Source organism: Pinus tabuliformis, chromosome X, assembly GCF_031772625.1.
Source record: "Pinus tabuliformis cultivar Carrire ecotype Pingquan chromosome X, CPIR1, whole genome shotgun sequence".
NCBI lineage: Eukaryota > Viridiplantae > Streptophyta > Pinopsida > Pinales > Pinaceae > Pinus > Pinus tabuliformis.
Window position 1 is genome coordinate 921537077 of NC_142308.1, and position 16734 is coordinate 921553810.

Consider the following 16734-nt stretch of genomic DNA (forward strand, 5'->3'; position numbering starts at 1 on the left):
TAAATGATGTGTTTTTCAACATTTAAACCCACTATGCTCAATAAATGACACTCAACGCAACAAATTCAATAAATGACACCCAATTCATTTTATTTCTCATTAAAATAGATCAAAGCACATGGATCAACAAAACAAATTCGCAATCATTGGATCACATCCAATTAAATCCAGATCACACATTCAAAATGAAGCCATTGCAATCCATGTCTATCCTTACCACTACATAAATTCAAGTGTAGAAAGCTATAAAAGAATTTCAACCACTGTTGAAGTTGCATGTTTAACATTCAAATTCTTCACGAGCCCTCGAGACAAACCATCAGAGAACATTTGATAGTGTATTTAGGTTAGTTATTTCAGTTACAACACATTTTTCTTACAGTTTTATTTTCATTTCTGATAGTTTTTATTTCAGTTCTTACACTTTCATTTTCATGAAAATATATATTTTTTCTATTTTTCTATATTCTAAATAATTTTAAAGTTGATTAGAAAATATGATACAACCATAATGAAGAGTATTGGCTAGTATGGCTAAATATAGATGAAAAATAATAGAACAACTCCGCATGAGAAACAATAATCATAGTGGAATTATTCTAACTTCTCTGAGCAACTATACTTCTCTCCAGGTGTTATCCATTGGATACAACGATTTCACTGGTCCAATCCCCTCTCTACCTTAAATATGGATAAAAATAGCATGATGGGTACCATCGCTAAAGCTATTCGCAATTTGATTGTGCTCATCTACCTAAATCTTTCTCAAAATAACTTTACTTATAGCATACATGAAGCCATAACAAAATTGAGACAGGTGGGCAACTTAAATTTAGGGGAAAACAATCTAATTGGAAAAATACCAGACGACATTTCCACTTTGAACCATCTTCAACAATTTTTTCTAAAGGGCAATCATTTTACATCTATAATTCCAAAAGGCATAGGAAAGCTTCATTCTCTTACAAAATTATTTTTGAATTCAAACAATATTTCTAGGAGCATTCCTGGAAGTATTGGCGATTTGGTTTCACTTCAACAATTAGATATATTTGAAAACAATTTAGAGGGACCAATCCTAGATTATATTGGCTAATGTGTGGGATTATAAATGTTAGATTTGTCAAAAAACAAGTTCAATGGAAATATTCCTTTATCTTTAGGAAATTTTAAATCTATGAGGAATTTATTACTGCACCAAAACAGCTTGTCTGAGATATTATCACCAACTTTAACTAAATGTACTATTTTACAAAGGTTAAAGGTGTAAAAAAAAACCTAAGTGTAAATCTAGAAATAATATTTTCAATTTCTATGGAAGTTCTCTCTGCTTATTCTAATAACTTATTTGGCCCAATGTACCCAACTTCAACTGCTACATTTAAGAAAAAATAGATTAACGGATCAGCTACCTAGCTACCTTGCAACTTTGAATGAATTAAGTGTTTTAAGTGTTGGTTATTTGGATGTTTCATCTAATGAACTCTATAGAAGAATCCCACTAGGAACACAGTTTGACAGTTTCAACGCTACTTCATTTCAAAGAAATGAATGTTTATGTGGTTTACCTTTACAAATATCAAAGGAAAAAGAAAAAAATTTATAAAAAAGAATTAAACCAGATCAACATCTTAACCAAAAAGAATACTTTGTTTAGTTGAAATTCCTAGGTTGTCTGTGAGTGTCTCCAAAAGTAGCAGACTTTACAATTTTCAACATTTAAGGATTAATTTTAATTGAAACAATAGTAAGCCAATGCACATTATAACTAGGTCCAAGAACACAAATAAGGCTACCCTCAACGGGCAAACAACTTGCAAAATTACCATCTCTTCCCAATCCAAACCTAGGATGTATGTGGTCACTATGAATAACAATAATGACAAACATGAGTAAAAAAACATTAATTCAAACAATAGTAACTACCATATCGACACCTTAACCAAAAAATGAATGGGTGACACTTTTTATAGTTGAAATTCCTTTTAGAGCTTCCTTCTTGTCTAAAGAGTGTTATCTATAGGAATAACAACAGTATGGACATTAGGTATCTAAGTTTCCAAAGAACACAAATGAGCATTCAAGGATAGCCCCAATGAAAAGAAGAAACGCAGAAGTACCTGAAGCATTACAGTAAAAAATAAGTAGAGAGGACTGCTCATAGTACCAGAAGGTGAAAACCTAGGGAAAACAATAAATGTAGAAGTTTATGAAGCATTACAATCAACAATAAATAGATGGGTTTGCTCAAATGACAAGAATGAAGAAACCCAAACGATCTTTTCGGAAAATTCGATAATAAAAGAATACAAATATATGAATAGAGGCAGACATGGTACTTAGAGACCTAATGAAACTAAATAATATTGACAAACATGAGGCTAAACAATTTAATTTAAATAACAATTTATAAAAAAAGAACTAAACTAACTATTTATAAAATAATAGTTGAAATTCCTAAGATGTATGTGAGTGTCTCCAAAAGTGTGAGACTTTACATTTTTAAACATTTAAGGATTAAATTTAATTGAAAAAATAGTAAGCCAATGCACTTTATAGCTACGTCCAAGAACATAGCTAAGGGTACCCTCAACAGCCAAACAACCTACAGAATTACCATGTCTTCCCAATCCAAAACTAGGATGTTTGTGGTCACTATGAATAACAATAAACACAAACATGAGGTGAAACAAATAAATTCAAACAACAATAACTACTAGATCAACATCTTAACCAGAAAATTAATTAGGATAGTGCCAATAGAAAACAAGCCTCACTCAGAAGTTTATGAAGCATTAGAGTCAACAATAAGTAGAGGGGAATTTTCATAGTAACAAAAGAAGGTGGAAACTGACAGTAGTTCTCCAAGTACAATAATGTCATGGTATTTTAAGTGTAAAAAAAACTTGTCAAAACAACAATCACTAATAATTTTGAATACATACAACAAATTCATTCTGTAGATTTGATTTTCCAGGATACTAACTACATGATGATAATTTCCTGTAATAAAGCATAAGTATTTTTGCCTTCTATGAAAGCATAGTTTTCAAATATTATTAACTAAATGCATGAAATAATTCTACAGGTTGCATCTATGGCAAGAGTTAGATATGTTTCTCGTACAAGGAGAAGTGGCAGGAGAGTGACAAGGGATGCCTAGATGCAATTCCCATCGTCAGATGAGGACAAGATAGGTGATGTGAATTTCAACAATGATCGAAGAACTATTGTTGAGGATGACCATGCAACTGAAGCTAATGTTGCCAAACCATCACCCATAGAGCCACCGTCAACAACAGTCCAAGGGGCAATTTCAACTAAAAATAACAGTGCCATAAGAGGATGGAAAAAAAGAATAAATGTTAGTTGCAATTGAAGACATAGAGTTTAATGGATACTGAGTTCGGGTATCTACAAAAAAACATGGTATTCCTCTCTCATCACTACATTATTGGATAAATGGACTGACTCATACAAAATGTAGAGGGCCTCTTACAGTTATGACTAAAGAGGAGGAGGTCGAGGTGGTTGAGTGGTGTAAAGAGATGGCCCAATTGGGACATGGGCTAGAGTTGATACAACTCAAATCCACAGTTTCTCAAATCTGTTAAGGGAGTCCAAACCCATCCATATATTGGTTTCCTCGTAAACCATGGTGGTTTGGGTTTAAAAAAAGGCATCCAAAACTTGTATTTCATATAGTTGAGGGCCTTGACAAAGACAAAGAATTAATTTTTCACCCTGCATTTGTATGTAAGTTCTATGACACTCTTTCTAGTGCTTAGGATAAACATTCTTATGGTGTAGACTATATATGGAACTATGATGAAACAAGTTTATAGGCAGGGAGAAACTGTGGCATGCAGGTAATTTCCAAGAGAGGGAGTTGAAATGTGCCAAATAGGTTGCCTAAGAGCAAGGAGTGAATAACTATTTTATGTTTTGTCAATGCAATTGGTACTTCAATCCCAAGATTTTATCTATTCAAAGGTTAAGTTCAACTAAAAAACTATATACAACACTGTGAACCATGTGCATGCATGGTTGAACATCCCCATGCATGGATGACTAAAGAACTATTTTTAAATTGGCTCTACCACTTTGCTGCATATGCACCAGGTGGTGTCTAACCTAATAACATACACCTATTGATATTAGATGGCCATGGAAACTACATGGTTGTACAAATAATTGAGGAAGAAAAAAAATTGGCATCGACCTATTGACATTTCCTACTCATACCACTCATGGATTGAAACCCCTTGATGTTAGTTTGCTTGGCCATTTCAAGAACTATATCAAGTTAGAGTGTGATGCATGGATGGAAAAGAATCCAAGGGTTGAGGCGAAAAGGTTCGAACTAGCAGAGATTTCAAGTAAATCATTTAAAAAGGCTTTAACACCATCAAATATCAAGGTTGGATTTAGGAGGATAGGAATTTGGCCACTGAATTATGATGCTCTTATGCATGATACTAGTTGTATCCAAGTGCTTCATGTGGATGGCTAAGAAGAAGGGCATGTCCAAACAGGGGTTGAAGTGCAAGTTGTGAATGAACAAGATGATGTGGTTGCAACTGGTAATATGATTTCACTCTCTCAATGACACTTATATGGTGAATATGATGAAACTATATGTGAAACAAAGTATAATCATGAACAAATTCACAGTAACATGGAGGTTGCTCTACCAACTTAAGAACATGAAACTTTTGTTGTTGATATTGTTAACAACATTGTTGAGCATGCAGTTGACAATGACCAATTGACCTTTCCAAGCCATGTAAACCCACCATCATGGTTGGAAGAAACCATGATTAATTTTAATGAACATAGTGTCTCAATAACCAATGAAAAAAGCATGAACCTACCTTCACAACGAGTAGAATTGAACAGTGAAATTATTCATTTTTTGTGGACAATAGATCAATGGATGAAGATGAAGAACATAATGGGGCGTCAAATGAAGAGAACAATTTAACTCAATTAATTGTCTCAAATACTTAAACGGAAGTACCAAGCAATGACACACAAGTGGGAGGGGTGGAAAAGATAGTTGGTCAGTTCCTAAAGCTACCAGTAGAGAGAGTATCAATGAAGAAAAAACAAGGTACACTAGATAGTCTTCGTTTGAACCAAAGTTTACAGTTACTCACATCAGAAGACTATATAAACCTGTTATTGGATTCTGAACAAAATGAAATTTGAAATGCAGGAATTAAAACAGAAAAACAAGGATCTATCCAAAGAGAAGAAGGCAACAAGGATTGTTGCAATAAAATGTCGAGCACATGAAAGGCTTGAAAGAGATAAAGCAAGGAAAGAGAAGGACCAATAAAAATAAATAGAAAGATAAGAAAATGAATCAAGAAAGGAACAATAAATGCTTGAAAAGGAACAAGGGATGATCAATATGGTTAACAATTATGCAAGCACAACTGATGAAACCAGAATTATGTCAAAGACATTAGAGAATATTGCAGATAATACACCATTATTCCAAGACCTCATAAACATTCAAGTTCCTCACTATCAAAATGAGTGTTTACCCACGTGTCTTATTCCTACCAGAGGAGGTGTGAATTCTATGTATGCTCATCACACAACTCCACTTAATGCAGGGGTTAGTAGTACAAATGTGAGGTATGGGTACTCAATTCCGCCATGGCTGGAAGGTGCAAATTGGACTCAATCATATGGAAGAAACCAACTATTTCCTAATAAACCCTTTTTAGGTAGGCCAACCTACTTGTCTCAAGAAGGTAACTCAAGGAATTTTGGCACTGAATATTCTCAATGCCATAAATAATAGGGGTGTCATATGTGTTTGCTTGTAACCACATTATGGTGTGGATTTTGGATGGATTGTCTCTCTTTCTTGTCACAAGAAGATTTGGCATACAACCTATGTTGTTTTATTTCATACTGTTTGTGGCATTGTAACCAAAATCCATTTTAGAAAGAACATCTATAGTCTATTATAATGTAGAAATACTACTTGAGACTGCAAATAGGATTTTCTGTTATGCCTCTACACACCAACTGATTTACAGCATATTTATAATTGAGTTGTAAATATGATTAAAAACAAATGAATAATGAAATCTTGAACAAGTCACTTATTTAAATATGAAAATTACATAAAAGAGAAAACTGTAAAAGTAACTAACTTCACTCCACATATGAAGCCTCATTTACTGCAAGTTAACTTAGAAGACAAATAGAGTGCATGTGCTTCTTTCTTCTTGTTTCTTTATAGCTTTGAATGTTAAGAAAAAGAAAATAAAAGCTAGCAAATATCGCTTCTTTAAAGCTTTGTATTACCTCTACACACCAAATGATTTACAACACATTTATAACTGAGTTGTAAATATGATGACAAACAAATGAACAATGAAATCTTTAACAAGTCACTTGTTTAAATATGAAAATTCCATAAAACAATGAACTGTAAAGGTACCTAACCTCACACCACATATGAAACCTCATTTACTGCAAGTTAACTTAGAATACAAACAGAGTGCATGTGCTTCTTCCTTCTTGCTTATTTAAAGCTTTGCATGTTCAAAAAAAGCAAATAATAACTAACAAATATTGCTTCTTTAAATCTTTGTATTACATCTACACCCAAAATTATTTACAACACATTTATAACTCAGTTGTAAATATGATGAAAAACAAATGAACAATGAAATCTTGAAGAATCCACTTATTTAAATATGAAAACTCCATAAAATAGTGAACTAAAAAAGTACCTAACCTCACACAACATATCAAACCTCATTTACTGCAAGCTAAATTAGAAGAGAAATAGAGTGCATGTGCTTCTTTCTTCTTGCTTCTTTAAAGCATTGCATGTTCAAGAAAAGAAAATAAGAGATAACAAATATTGCTTCTTTAAAGCTTTGTATTACCTCTACACACCAAATGATTTACAACACATTGTTAACTGAGTTGTAAATATGATGACAAACAAATGAACAATGAAATCTTGAACAAGTCACTTATTTAAATATGAAAATTCCATAAAACAGTTAACTATAAAAGAACCTAACCTCACACGACATATGAAACCTCATTTACTGCAATTTAACTTAGAAGACAAACAGAGTGCATGTCCTTCTTTCTTCTTTCTTCTTTAAAGCTTTGCATGTTCAAAACAAGAACATAAGACAAAAGAAATATTGCTTCTTTCAAGCTTTGTATTACCTCTACACACCAAATGATTTATAACACATTTATAACTGAGTTCTAAATATGATGAGGAACAAATGAACAATGAAATCCTGAACAAGTCACTTATTTAAATATGAAAAGTCCATAAAATAGTGAACTGTAAAAGTACCTAACCTCACACCACATATGAAATTTCATTTACTTCAAGCTAACTTAGAAGAAAAACATAGTGCATGTGCTTCCTGCTTCTTTAAAGCTTTTCATGTAAAAAAATGTATAAATTGTTCTTGCATCATTGTTAACCAAATCATGTATAAACGTTGACCGTGACATGAACCCATCATTTGGAGTTGACGATACGTGATGCAAGCACAGTCAATGAGGCTTCTTGGTGATATGGTTGACAACACTAGAAGGTAAGGAGATTCATAAGGAACCTTTAAATAGAGAGAATAGTTCTTAGTGTGTAGGGTAATGGAAAAGGGTGCCATATATATTAGATGGTTGGACAAGGGCTAAAACAATTTATGTAGAGTAGATTGGCTTAATCAAGATAAATGAATTGCACTAAATAATGAGCTTAAAGACATATTGCAATGAATAATGAGATTAAATATGTATATTAGCTTTCATTTTCACTTGTGGCATCAAAGGATGGTTTGGAGGTGCAATCCATTGCTGATTCCTACAGTTGGTTAGTGAAACACTCAGTAACTGCCTTTGCACTAGACATCAGATTCTTGATTGGAGGTGCAATCCATTGTTGATTCTAACAGTTGGCCAGTGAAACACTCAGAAACTGGTTTGGAATTCTCTTTTGATTTTAAATGGTATTCATATTAATCTTTGTATGGAATTTTTGATGCGTGTAATATGTTGTGTTATCCATGAATTAAATTGATAATGAATAAATTATGTTTATAAAATAGTTATGTAGATAAGATTGATGACATTCTCCTAAGTCTTGCTTGTGATAAAATATGATTGTAAACAAAGTAGAGTGCCCCAATGGCCAAAGAAGGCTTTGGGTATACAAGAACTCAATTGGAGGATTAAAAAACAACATAGCTTACTTCATCATACAAGTTGGTGCCTTTTCAGAACAATGTTTGTAGAGGATTACTTAAACCTGATAAATGATGTTGTTTCTCAATAACATAAAAGAAACTTGATAAATGATTTTGTTTCTCAATAACATATAAAAGACATGATTGTTAGTTCGCTCTCAATAACATAAAAGACATGATTGTTAGCTCACTTATTGATTGAAACAACTTGTGTTAATGCCTAAGAGATAAACAATACTTTAAGAAAACCAAATAGAAAATAATAGATGAAGGGTTGACTCTACAGATCCTTGGCAGTGTCTTTCTGAACAAGGAAGGTCATTTCTTTATTTATTTTGAAATATTACATGTTGGATGTTATTTTTTTAATTAGCTTAGCCACATATGTCATAGAGACACGAATGTTCATCCACCTTGCATTGTGAGACCAGTTCGCTTCTCTCAATGCACTAATATAATTTTTTATTATAGGAAAAACTTTTATTACATTAAAAAACATCCTACATATTTGGTTTGTGACACTTGATCAACATATACAATAACCCCCATTATCTTGGTATGCACACCAGCAAGGAATTCACCCATTAGCCATACTACAAGCTACTTGTTAACTCCACCCACCTCTCACTTGCCTATAAGTTTCACAAATAACTCTATAAGCATGAATCTACAACTTGTAAACTAAGCCATCAAATATCATCAACAAGCTCACCGGTCCACTTGCTACTGCCACTACCCTGCTACAAACATGATCTGTAGGGGGATGCCTTGCACGAGGGTACATAGAAAGGGGTTCAATGCTCCCTAACAAATTACAATATTTCCCCAGGAAGAATGGGGGTAGAGACAACTACCCACCCCTGAGTTAATTTCAAGGAAAAAAAATGAAGAAGTGAAAAGGATGCAAAGAGCCCACACCAAAGGGCATAAACATTGCTAATTAAAATATAAATAATTTGAAATGAACAAGCCTTATGAAAGGGATGTAATTTTTTTAAGTAGATATCAATAAATAAATGTATTATGGACATCTATATGACTATCATACGAGGCATTCTAAATTATAAATCAAACATAGCTCAAACATCTTTTACTCTGCAAACAAACCACATAGATAAGTCAAATGTAACCTTTATAAAGAGATACCAATAACTATATTTATTAAGGACATCTAGATGCCTATCATACGAGGCATGTAAAATTACTAATCAAATTGAGCTCAAACATCTTTTGCTCTTCACAGAAAACACGTAGATAGCTTGGATGCAACATTTATAAAGAGATACCAATAATGATATGTATTAAGGACATATCGATGGCTATAATACCATGGATGTAAAGTTAATAACCAAACTTAGATCAAACTTATTTTTCTATGCAAAGATAACATGTAAATAACTCACGCTATAAAGAGGCTCTAGGTCATTGTACCCTCAAACAAGAGAGATACATCTACAACATTGTCTCCAATTACAGGAAACAGGAAAGAACAAGAAAAGTGTTTCTGGAAATGAAAATAGCTAGGGTATAGTATCGAGGAAATGTGAGGTAAAAATATTAATAAACTATACTAAAAGAACAAGCCCTAAATCCTAAGGAACAATTGAACAAATTGTAAACCCTACAAACAAGACTTTATAAGCTACAAGCAAGCCGAGAAATCGTAACAAAGGGAAAAAAATTCACAGAAATTCACAGAAAATTTAAATGTTTCTTGATTAATCTAGGGGAAAACCTTCAAATTGCCAAATTCAAAATAGGGGAAAACTTTCAACTTCCCAAATTCTAGACAGGGGAAAACTTTCAAATTCTGAAATTCCATATAGCAACAGCGCAAGCAGAGCTAAATTCACACATTCCATGCAACAAATTTAATGGTCGAAGAACACAATAGCTAAATTCGCAAATTCTAGATAACAACATTGAAACCAGAGCTAAATTCACAAATTCTAGACAATAAATTTAAGTGTTGAAGAACATAATAGCTAAATTCCCAAATTCCAAATAGAAATAGTGCAACCACAACTAAATTCACAAATTCTAGACACCAAATTTGTGTTGAAGAACACAATAGCTAAATTCACAAATTCCAGACAACAAGTTTAAGTGTTGAAGAACACAATAGCTAAATTCCCAAATTCTAGATAGCGAATTTAAGTGTTGAAGAACACAGTGGCTGGTAGGATTTAGAATGCTACCGGGAGAGCTGCAAAAACCACTAGTATGTCCAAACATCCCCTAGACCTCACCACACCTCTTCTGCAACAACCACCACCAACACAAACTTGCAAACACAGGGAAAAAACCTAAAGAAAATTGAAAAAAACCCATGGTTTTGCAAAGGTGCTAACTATTTTGACAAAAATAATATAATTAAACATTAAATGACTGTCGGCATAAATGACACCACGCATACTTTACTTTTCTCAAATAAAATTTTGAAACATTTTATTACTCTCTTTAAAGGAAAGCAATATGTGTGGAAAACTTCAAATTAACCATCTATATTCGATATATTTAGATGTATAATATGGTAATTTGTAATTGAAACTTCCTCTCGTAAATAATATAGATTGGTTAAAAGCAGGTCGAGATATTGAAATTAGACGATCAAACTACATCCCCAAAAATGCACATGTATAAGAAAGTATTTCTAATTACATAAATTAGATGAATATGTGCTTTTTATTAATGACTTTTAAGTTGATATTTTAAATACGATGAAACTACACCAGATCGTAGAGTACATCCATATGAAAGAATTAATATATGATGGCTCGAGGGTTTACTCTTATCACATAAGGCTGGTATAATTGTTATAGTAGAGTTATATGATTGGTCTTTAAAAGGATCCTTCCATTATAGTTATATGTTTGATACATCTTCTTGACTTCTCTAAACTCACTTCACTTATTTCTTACTCCGAATTAGAATGCTCAAAATAAAGTTGAGTAAGGGTTTTATGCTTATCTAATATAAACTTATTTTATATTAAATATCACATAGCATATTTAGTGAAGTATATAATTACAGTTGGATATAAATGGCTGTAGATTAGTTTACTGTGAGGTGTGAGGTTTATATTACTGAGTTTATAATATTAAGATTTAATATTAGATTTTTTAATATTTATATTTATATTTATAATGTAGGGTTTGCACTAGGGTTTATCAAATTGGGGTTTAATATTGGATTATATTTGGTTTTTAATTTTTGGGTTTATAATATTGAGTTTATTTTAACGGTTTATGATACAATGCCTATAATATTAGATATTTTAATATTGGGTTTATAATAAACTTAAATAATGTCAATTTTTATCATCATTGTCTAAATCGCTGACCATGATCAAATTTGGTAAAATCTATGGTTACTATATTTAAAATAAGTTAATCTTGTTCAATCATATTCGTCACCATCCAACATAACTCAATCATATTCAATTATAGTCAACTATGGTTCACCGAAATAAAACATTGTCAACCCAAGCGATCTTAGGCCATCCTTGGTTAGTCACAATAAAGATTTAAAAATGTTTAGTAACCACCATATTAATGTTAATAAGTTTGACTAATAATAATAATAATAATATTATTATTCAACATTCCACCCTCAATGCAATTCAAACAAAATTTCCTCTCATTATTATTAATAATATTAATAGTCAAACATAGTAATCCACATCAAACAACATAGCCAAATCAAGTCAACCTTGATAGTTGTTTAAATAGTTGATCATGGTCAAACATGGTCTACCTATGTTTACCATATTTTTAGCATATAATTTTGATATTGTTTTTTAATATTAACGTTTTAATAATCAGACACATCGCAATGTTGGAATGGTACAAAAACCTATCCAATGTCGCATTTTGACAATCATTGTTGCAATGTTACAATCATTGTCGCAATGTTACATCATATTGAAATTTATTCAACGTTGTGTTGCAACATTACAAAATTAGTCAACCACATCTACTAATGTTGTTAAGTATGTTATGTTCAATTATGTTTCACTATATTTGATGGTCAACACTCCTCATTTTTTATCAAACATAAGCTCAAAACTCCTCATTTTTCATCAAACATAATCTCATCTCATTAACATTAATTAATATTAATAGTCAAACGTATTCAACAACATTAGCGAACATAGTGAAATAAAATCAACCTTGATAGTCATTTTTTAAAAAGCCAACCATGATGATATTATACTGTTGGTTTTAATATTAGGGTTTATAATATTGAGTTTATAATATAATGTTTCTAATATTATGTTTAATATTAAACCATAGGTAATCACAGTTGACTTTTATTATTTAATTATGACTAAAAATTTAAATGTATAAAAATATTGGTTGTCTTAAATATTTATATTTTTTTGATAAATGAAAAAATAAATTATTTTTTATTGTGCTAATATTCTTGAGAATATCTAAAGGGATATCAGGTATAACTAATCCCTTATAGTCAGAGAAGCTGTTGCAGAATTAGTTATACCCCAAGAATGAGAAATGACAAAAAAAAAAAAAATCCTCCTATTTCCTATTCTCATGGACAAAAAGAGAAGATAGTGGAAAAACTTAGAAAAGTTAAGGAAATTGCTAACTAGAGAAAATAGCAAAAAATAAATCCCAATAGTCTCTAAAATTAGACAAAGACCAGAGCTAAATGGCTAGAGATAAATTCCAAAAAATTATATAGAAACTAGAAGTAAATGGTTATAAATAAATGCCATTAGTCTAGAAGATCACATAGAAATCAAAAGTAAATCACTGGAGATAAATGCCATGAGTCTCGTTTTTCAAATTGGAATAATTATGAGAGAAAAACAAGAGTTTCCAAACAACACTATTAAGAAAGAGTAAATGGTGAATCTCTCAAACCAAAGTAGCACACTACTTGGGGTTATAAAAACATATTTACTAAATTGCTTAGAAAAATCATTTTTTGACTAGAAGAGATGAAGCTCGAGTGTATCTAGGAGAGAAGCCATCTTACGATTCAGTAGATCGTGAGAGCCCTTTGCATATTTCCCAAATTTTTGATAGATAAGTTTTTCTTATTCGAAAAAATATGAATTTGTGTAGGAGTTCAAATTTTGTAAATGACTAGTGTAAAAAGGAAAAGGAAACATGAAAATATGTGCCCACACAAATATGAACGTGAATGTAGATAAAAATCAGATTTGAATTAAAAAGGAGTTACAGCTCACAGGTGAGTAATGCACCTGGAGACTGCACTCATACAAAGAGAACTCTCCGTACACTCTACTTACATCAAATGAGCAATTACATCATTAAGTACATTACTAGATATGAGGAAGTTGCAACCAAACTCCTACACTCTAGGAACAAATCCTAAACTAAGGAGATACATTACAACTTATGTAACCATTTCTCCATTAATACAAAATAATATTAATTATTTTCAACTCCCCCCTTAATGGAGAAAGGATTATCGTGAACTCCTAGCATCCCTCTAAACAATTCAAACTTTACACGCCCAAGAGGCTTAGTAAACATACCAGCCATGTTATCACAAGTTTTACAATATTCAACACATATCTCTTTTGACTGTAGTTTCTCTCGATGAAGCAAAGCTACAGTGCTCTGCTTTTTGCTGCTCCAAGATATGACCGTGGATCCAATGTTGAATGCGTAACCTGTGATAGATCTTTGATCATCCAAGTTACCTGCCCAATTGGAATCTGAAAAACCTACTAGAATAACCATTCTGAACCTTTCCAGCAAGCTTCTGGCATACTTCCTTTGAGTAAGAAAGGTTTGTCCAGAGTCTTTCCATCTCATACACTTGTGACATCTGATTTCTTTGATCATATTGTTAGCATTCCCTGTTGCAATGATATCATCTACATACAAAGAAATCAAACTAATTTTCCTCTGTTTATTAAACTTGGTATACAGATATGGATCATTCAAGCTCCTATGAAAGCCATGATGTACAAAAAATGAGTCAATTTTCTCATACCACAACCTGGGTTCCTGTTTTAAACCGTAAAGTACCTTTTTCAATTTACACACAAGATGTTCCTGCCCCTTTTTCACAAAACCTTCAGCCTGTACTAAATAAATTTCTTCCTTCAAGTCACCATTCAGACATGCAGACTTAACATCTAGCTGGTGTAGCTGCCATTTGTGTTTTGTTGCTAAGTAAATTAGCATTCTAATGGTGTTTAATTCAGCTACAGGAGCAAAGGTGTCATCGAAATCTATTCCCTCTTACTGTGAGTAACCCTTTGCTACCAGTCTAGATTTAAGTTTCTCTATACTCCCATCTGCATTTATTTTTTGTTTATACAGCCATTTGCATCCTATGGGGGTTTTAACTTCAGGCAATTCAACCAAATCCCAAGTATGGTTTCTATTTATTGATTTTATTTCCTCATACATTGCAGCCCTCCATGCATCTGGTTTACTTGCTTCCTCATAATTTGCAGGTTCTACAATGTTTAAAAACTTTGACATTAATGCATAGTATTTCAATTTAGAAGGTAATCGAGTATTCTTACTTGATCTCCTTGATAGGGGACTTACCTCAAATCTTTCTATTTCAGCCTTTTCTAGGAGCCTTGCATTATTGATTACATTTCTTGTTACTTCTTCTTCTTGTTTCTGCTCCTGCTCTTCATCTTCCTCACTATTTTCTTCCATTTGGAATGTTCCAATCACTATTAGAGTCATCCTTTCCTTCATCAACCTGTTCTAACATTGTAAATTCTCCAAGATTCCCAAGATTGAAAGGACCAACATGTTCGCCCTCCATAAGTCGCATAAGGCCTTCAACCAGATCAGAAACGAACTGGAAGCTCTGTGTCTGTTTCCCATTTCCATAGACTGTTAAAGGCTCCTTGCGCAAAGCCTGAGAAACAAAATTATTTGCAACCCGACCATCATCACCGCACATTCGCGGACCGTATGTATTGAAAATTCGAGCAATCTGAACCTCAACATTCTCCTTCCTTCCTGTGAAGAAATTGTCGACAACAATAACATTGTCGCCTCTTGCCATGAGCCTGTCAAGTAAATGACTGCCAACAAATCCAGTTCCACCCGTCACGACAACTCGCAGGGACTTTCTCTTCAGACCTAGGGACACTTTAGCCCCCAAATTCACCATCGGACCCGAATGATACTGAGCACACCGAGAAACAGGAGTCTCATAAACAACCCGATGAGGTTTGTTGGGCACAAACCTTCCATTTTCATTAACATTAGAAGCCAAAAAACCATGCTGAAGGATAAAGAAAGTCGATGCGATGGCGATTCCTATCAAAATTAACAGCAACCGTTGCTCCTTGAGCAAATAATCTACTGGCCTGATAATAGACCACGTCTTTTCTGGCTTAAGAGACTACTCATCACTGTTATTCATATTCGACTGATAAATTTCTGATCCTTTGATGAATCAGTCTTCAATGAGCCACCACCGGGCGAGTCCGATCTGCTGCCACCAAACAGATCAGGAACTCCAATGCGCCACCACCGGGTAAGTCCGATCTTCTGCCACCGAATAGATCAGGAACTCCAATGCGCCACCACCAGGCAAGTCCGATCTGCTACCACCAAACAGATCAGGAACTCCAATGCGCCACCACCGGGCAAGTTCGATTTGCTGCCACTGAACAGATCAGGAACTCCAATACGCCACCACCGGGCAAGTTCGATCTGCTACCACCGAACAGATCAGGAACTCCAATATGCCACCACCGGGCAAGTCCGATCTGCTGCCACCGAGTAGATCAGGAACTTCAATGTGCCACCACCAGGCTACTCCGATCTACTGCCACTGAACAGATCCGGAAATTCAAAGTGCCACCACCGGGCAAGGTCGATCTGCAAAAATTACAGATTTTCCAAAGAGAAAGAGGTTGGCGCTCTTCGACAGCGAAATACCCGTGCCAGAAACAAAATCGACGCGGGGCACAAAATTTGCGCGATTAATCTTTGATTTTCCGCGCCAACTGTACTTTCTAGCGCACTGGCGCTCTTATCACCCTCAAGACCGCACCAAGTGGCGCGTCTGTTCCTTAAAAAGCCGCACCAACTCTTCCTTCCGCTCAAAAATGGTGCGACTGTTCGCGACGAAACCGCGCCAACACTTTCTTGCACTCAGAGATGATCAGTCATCTGAGACCTATGCTCCAGGTGTTACTGTAGTCCACCTGATCCTACGAATGCTTCTGTACACTCCACTGCCACTACAGTTCTGTAATCAATGATGCATCCTAAAAAAAATTTAAGGCTATCCCTACTCTGTGCTCTAATACCAAGATAAAAATCATATTTGAATTAAAAAGGAGTTACAGCTCACAGGTGAGTACTACACTTGGAGACTGCACTCATACAAAGAGAACTCTCCGTACACTCTACCTACATCAAATGAGCAATTACATCATTAAGTACATTACTAGATATCAGGAAGTTGCAACCAAACTCCTACACTCTAAGAACAAATCCTAAACTAA

At 33.7% G+C, this 16734-nt stretch overlaps 1 pseudogene; it reads right to left on the reverse strand.

The window, feature by feature from the left end:
• Positions 1–9325: 9325 nt before the first annotated feature.
• On the reverse strand, positions 9326–15386 carry LOC149142687 (UDP-glucuronic acid decarboxylase 4 pseudogene; annotated as a pseudogene).
• Between the last annotated feature and the right edge of the window lie 1348 nt (positions 15387–16734).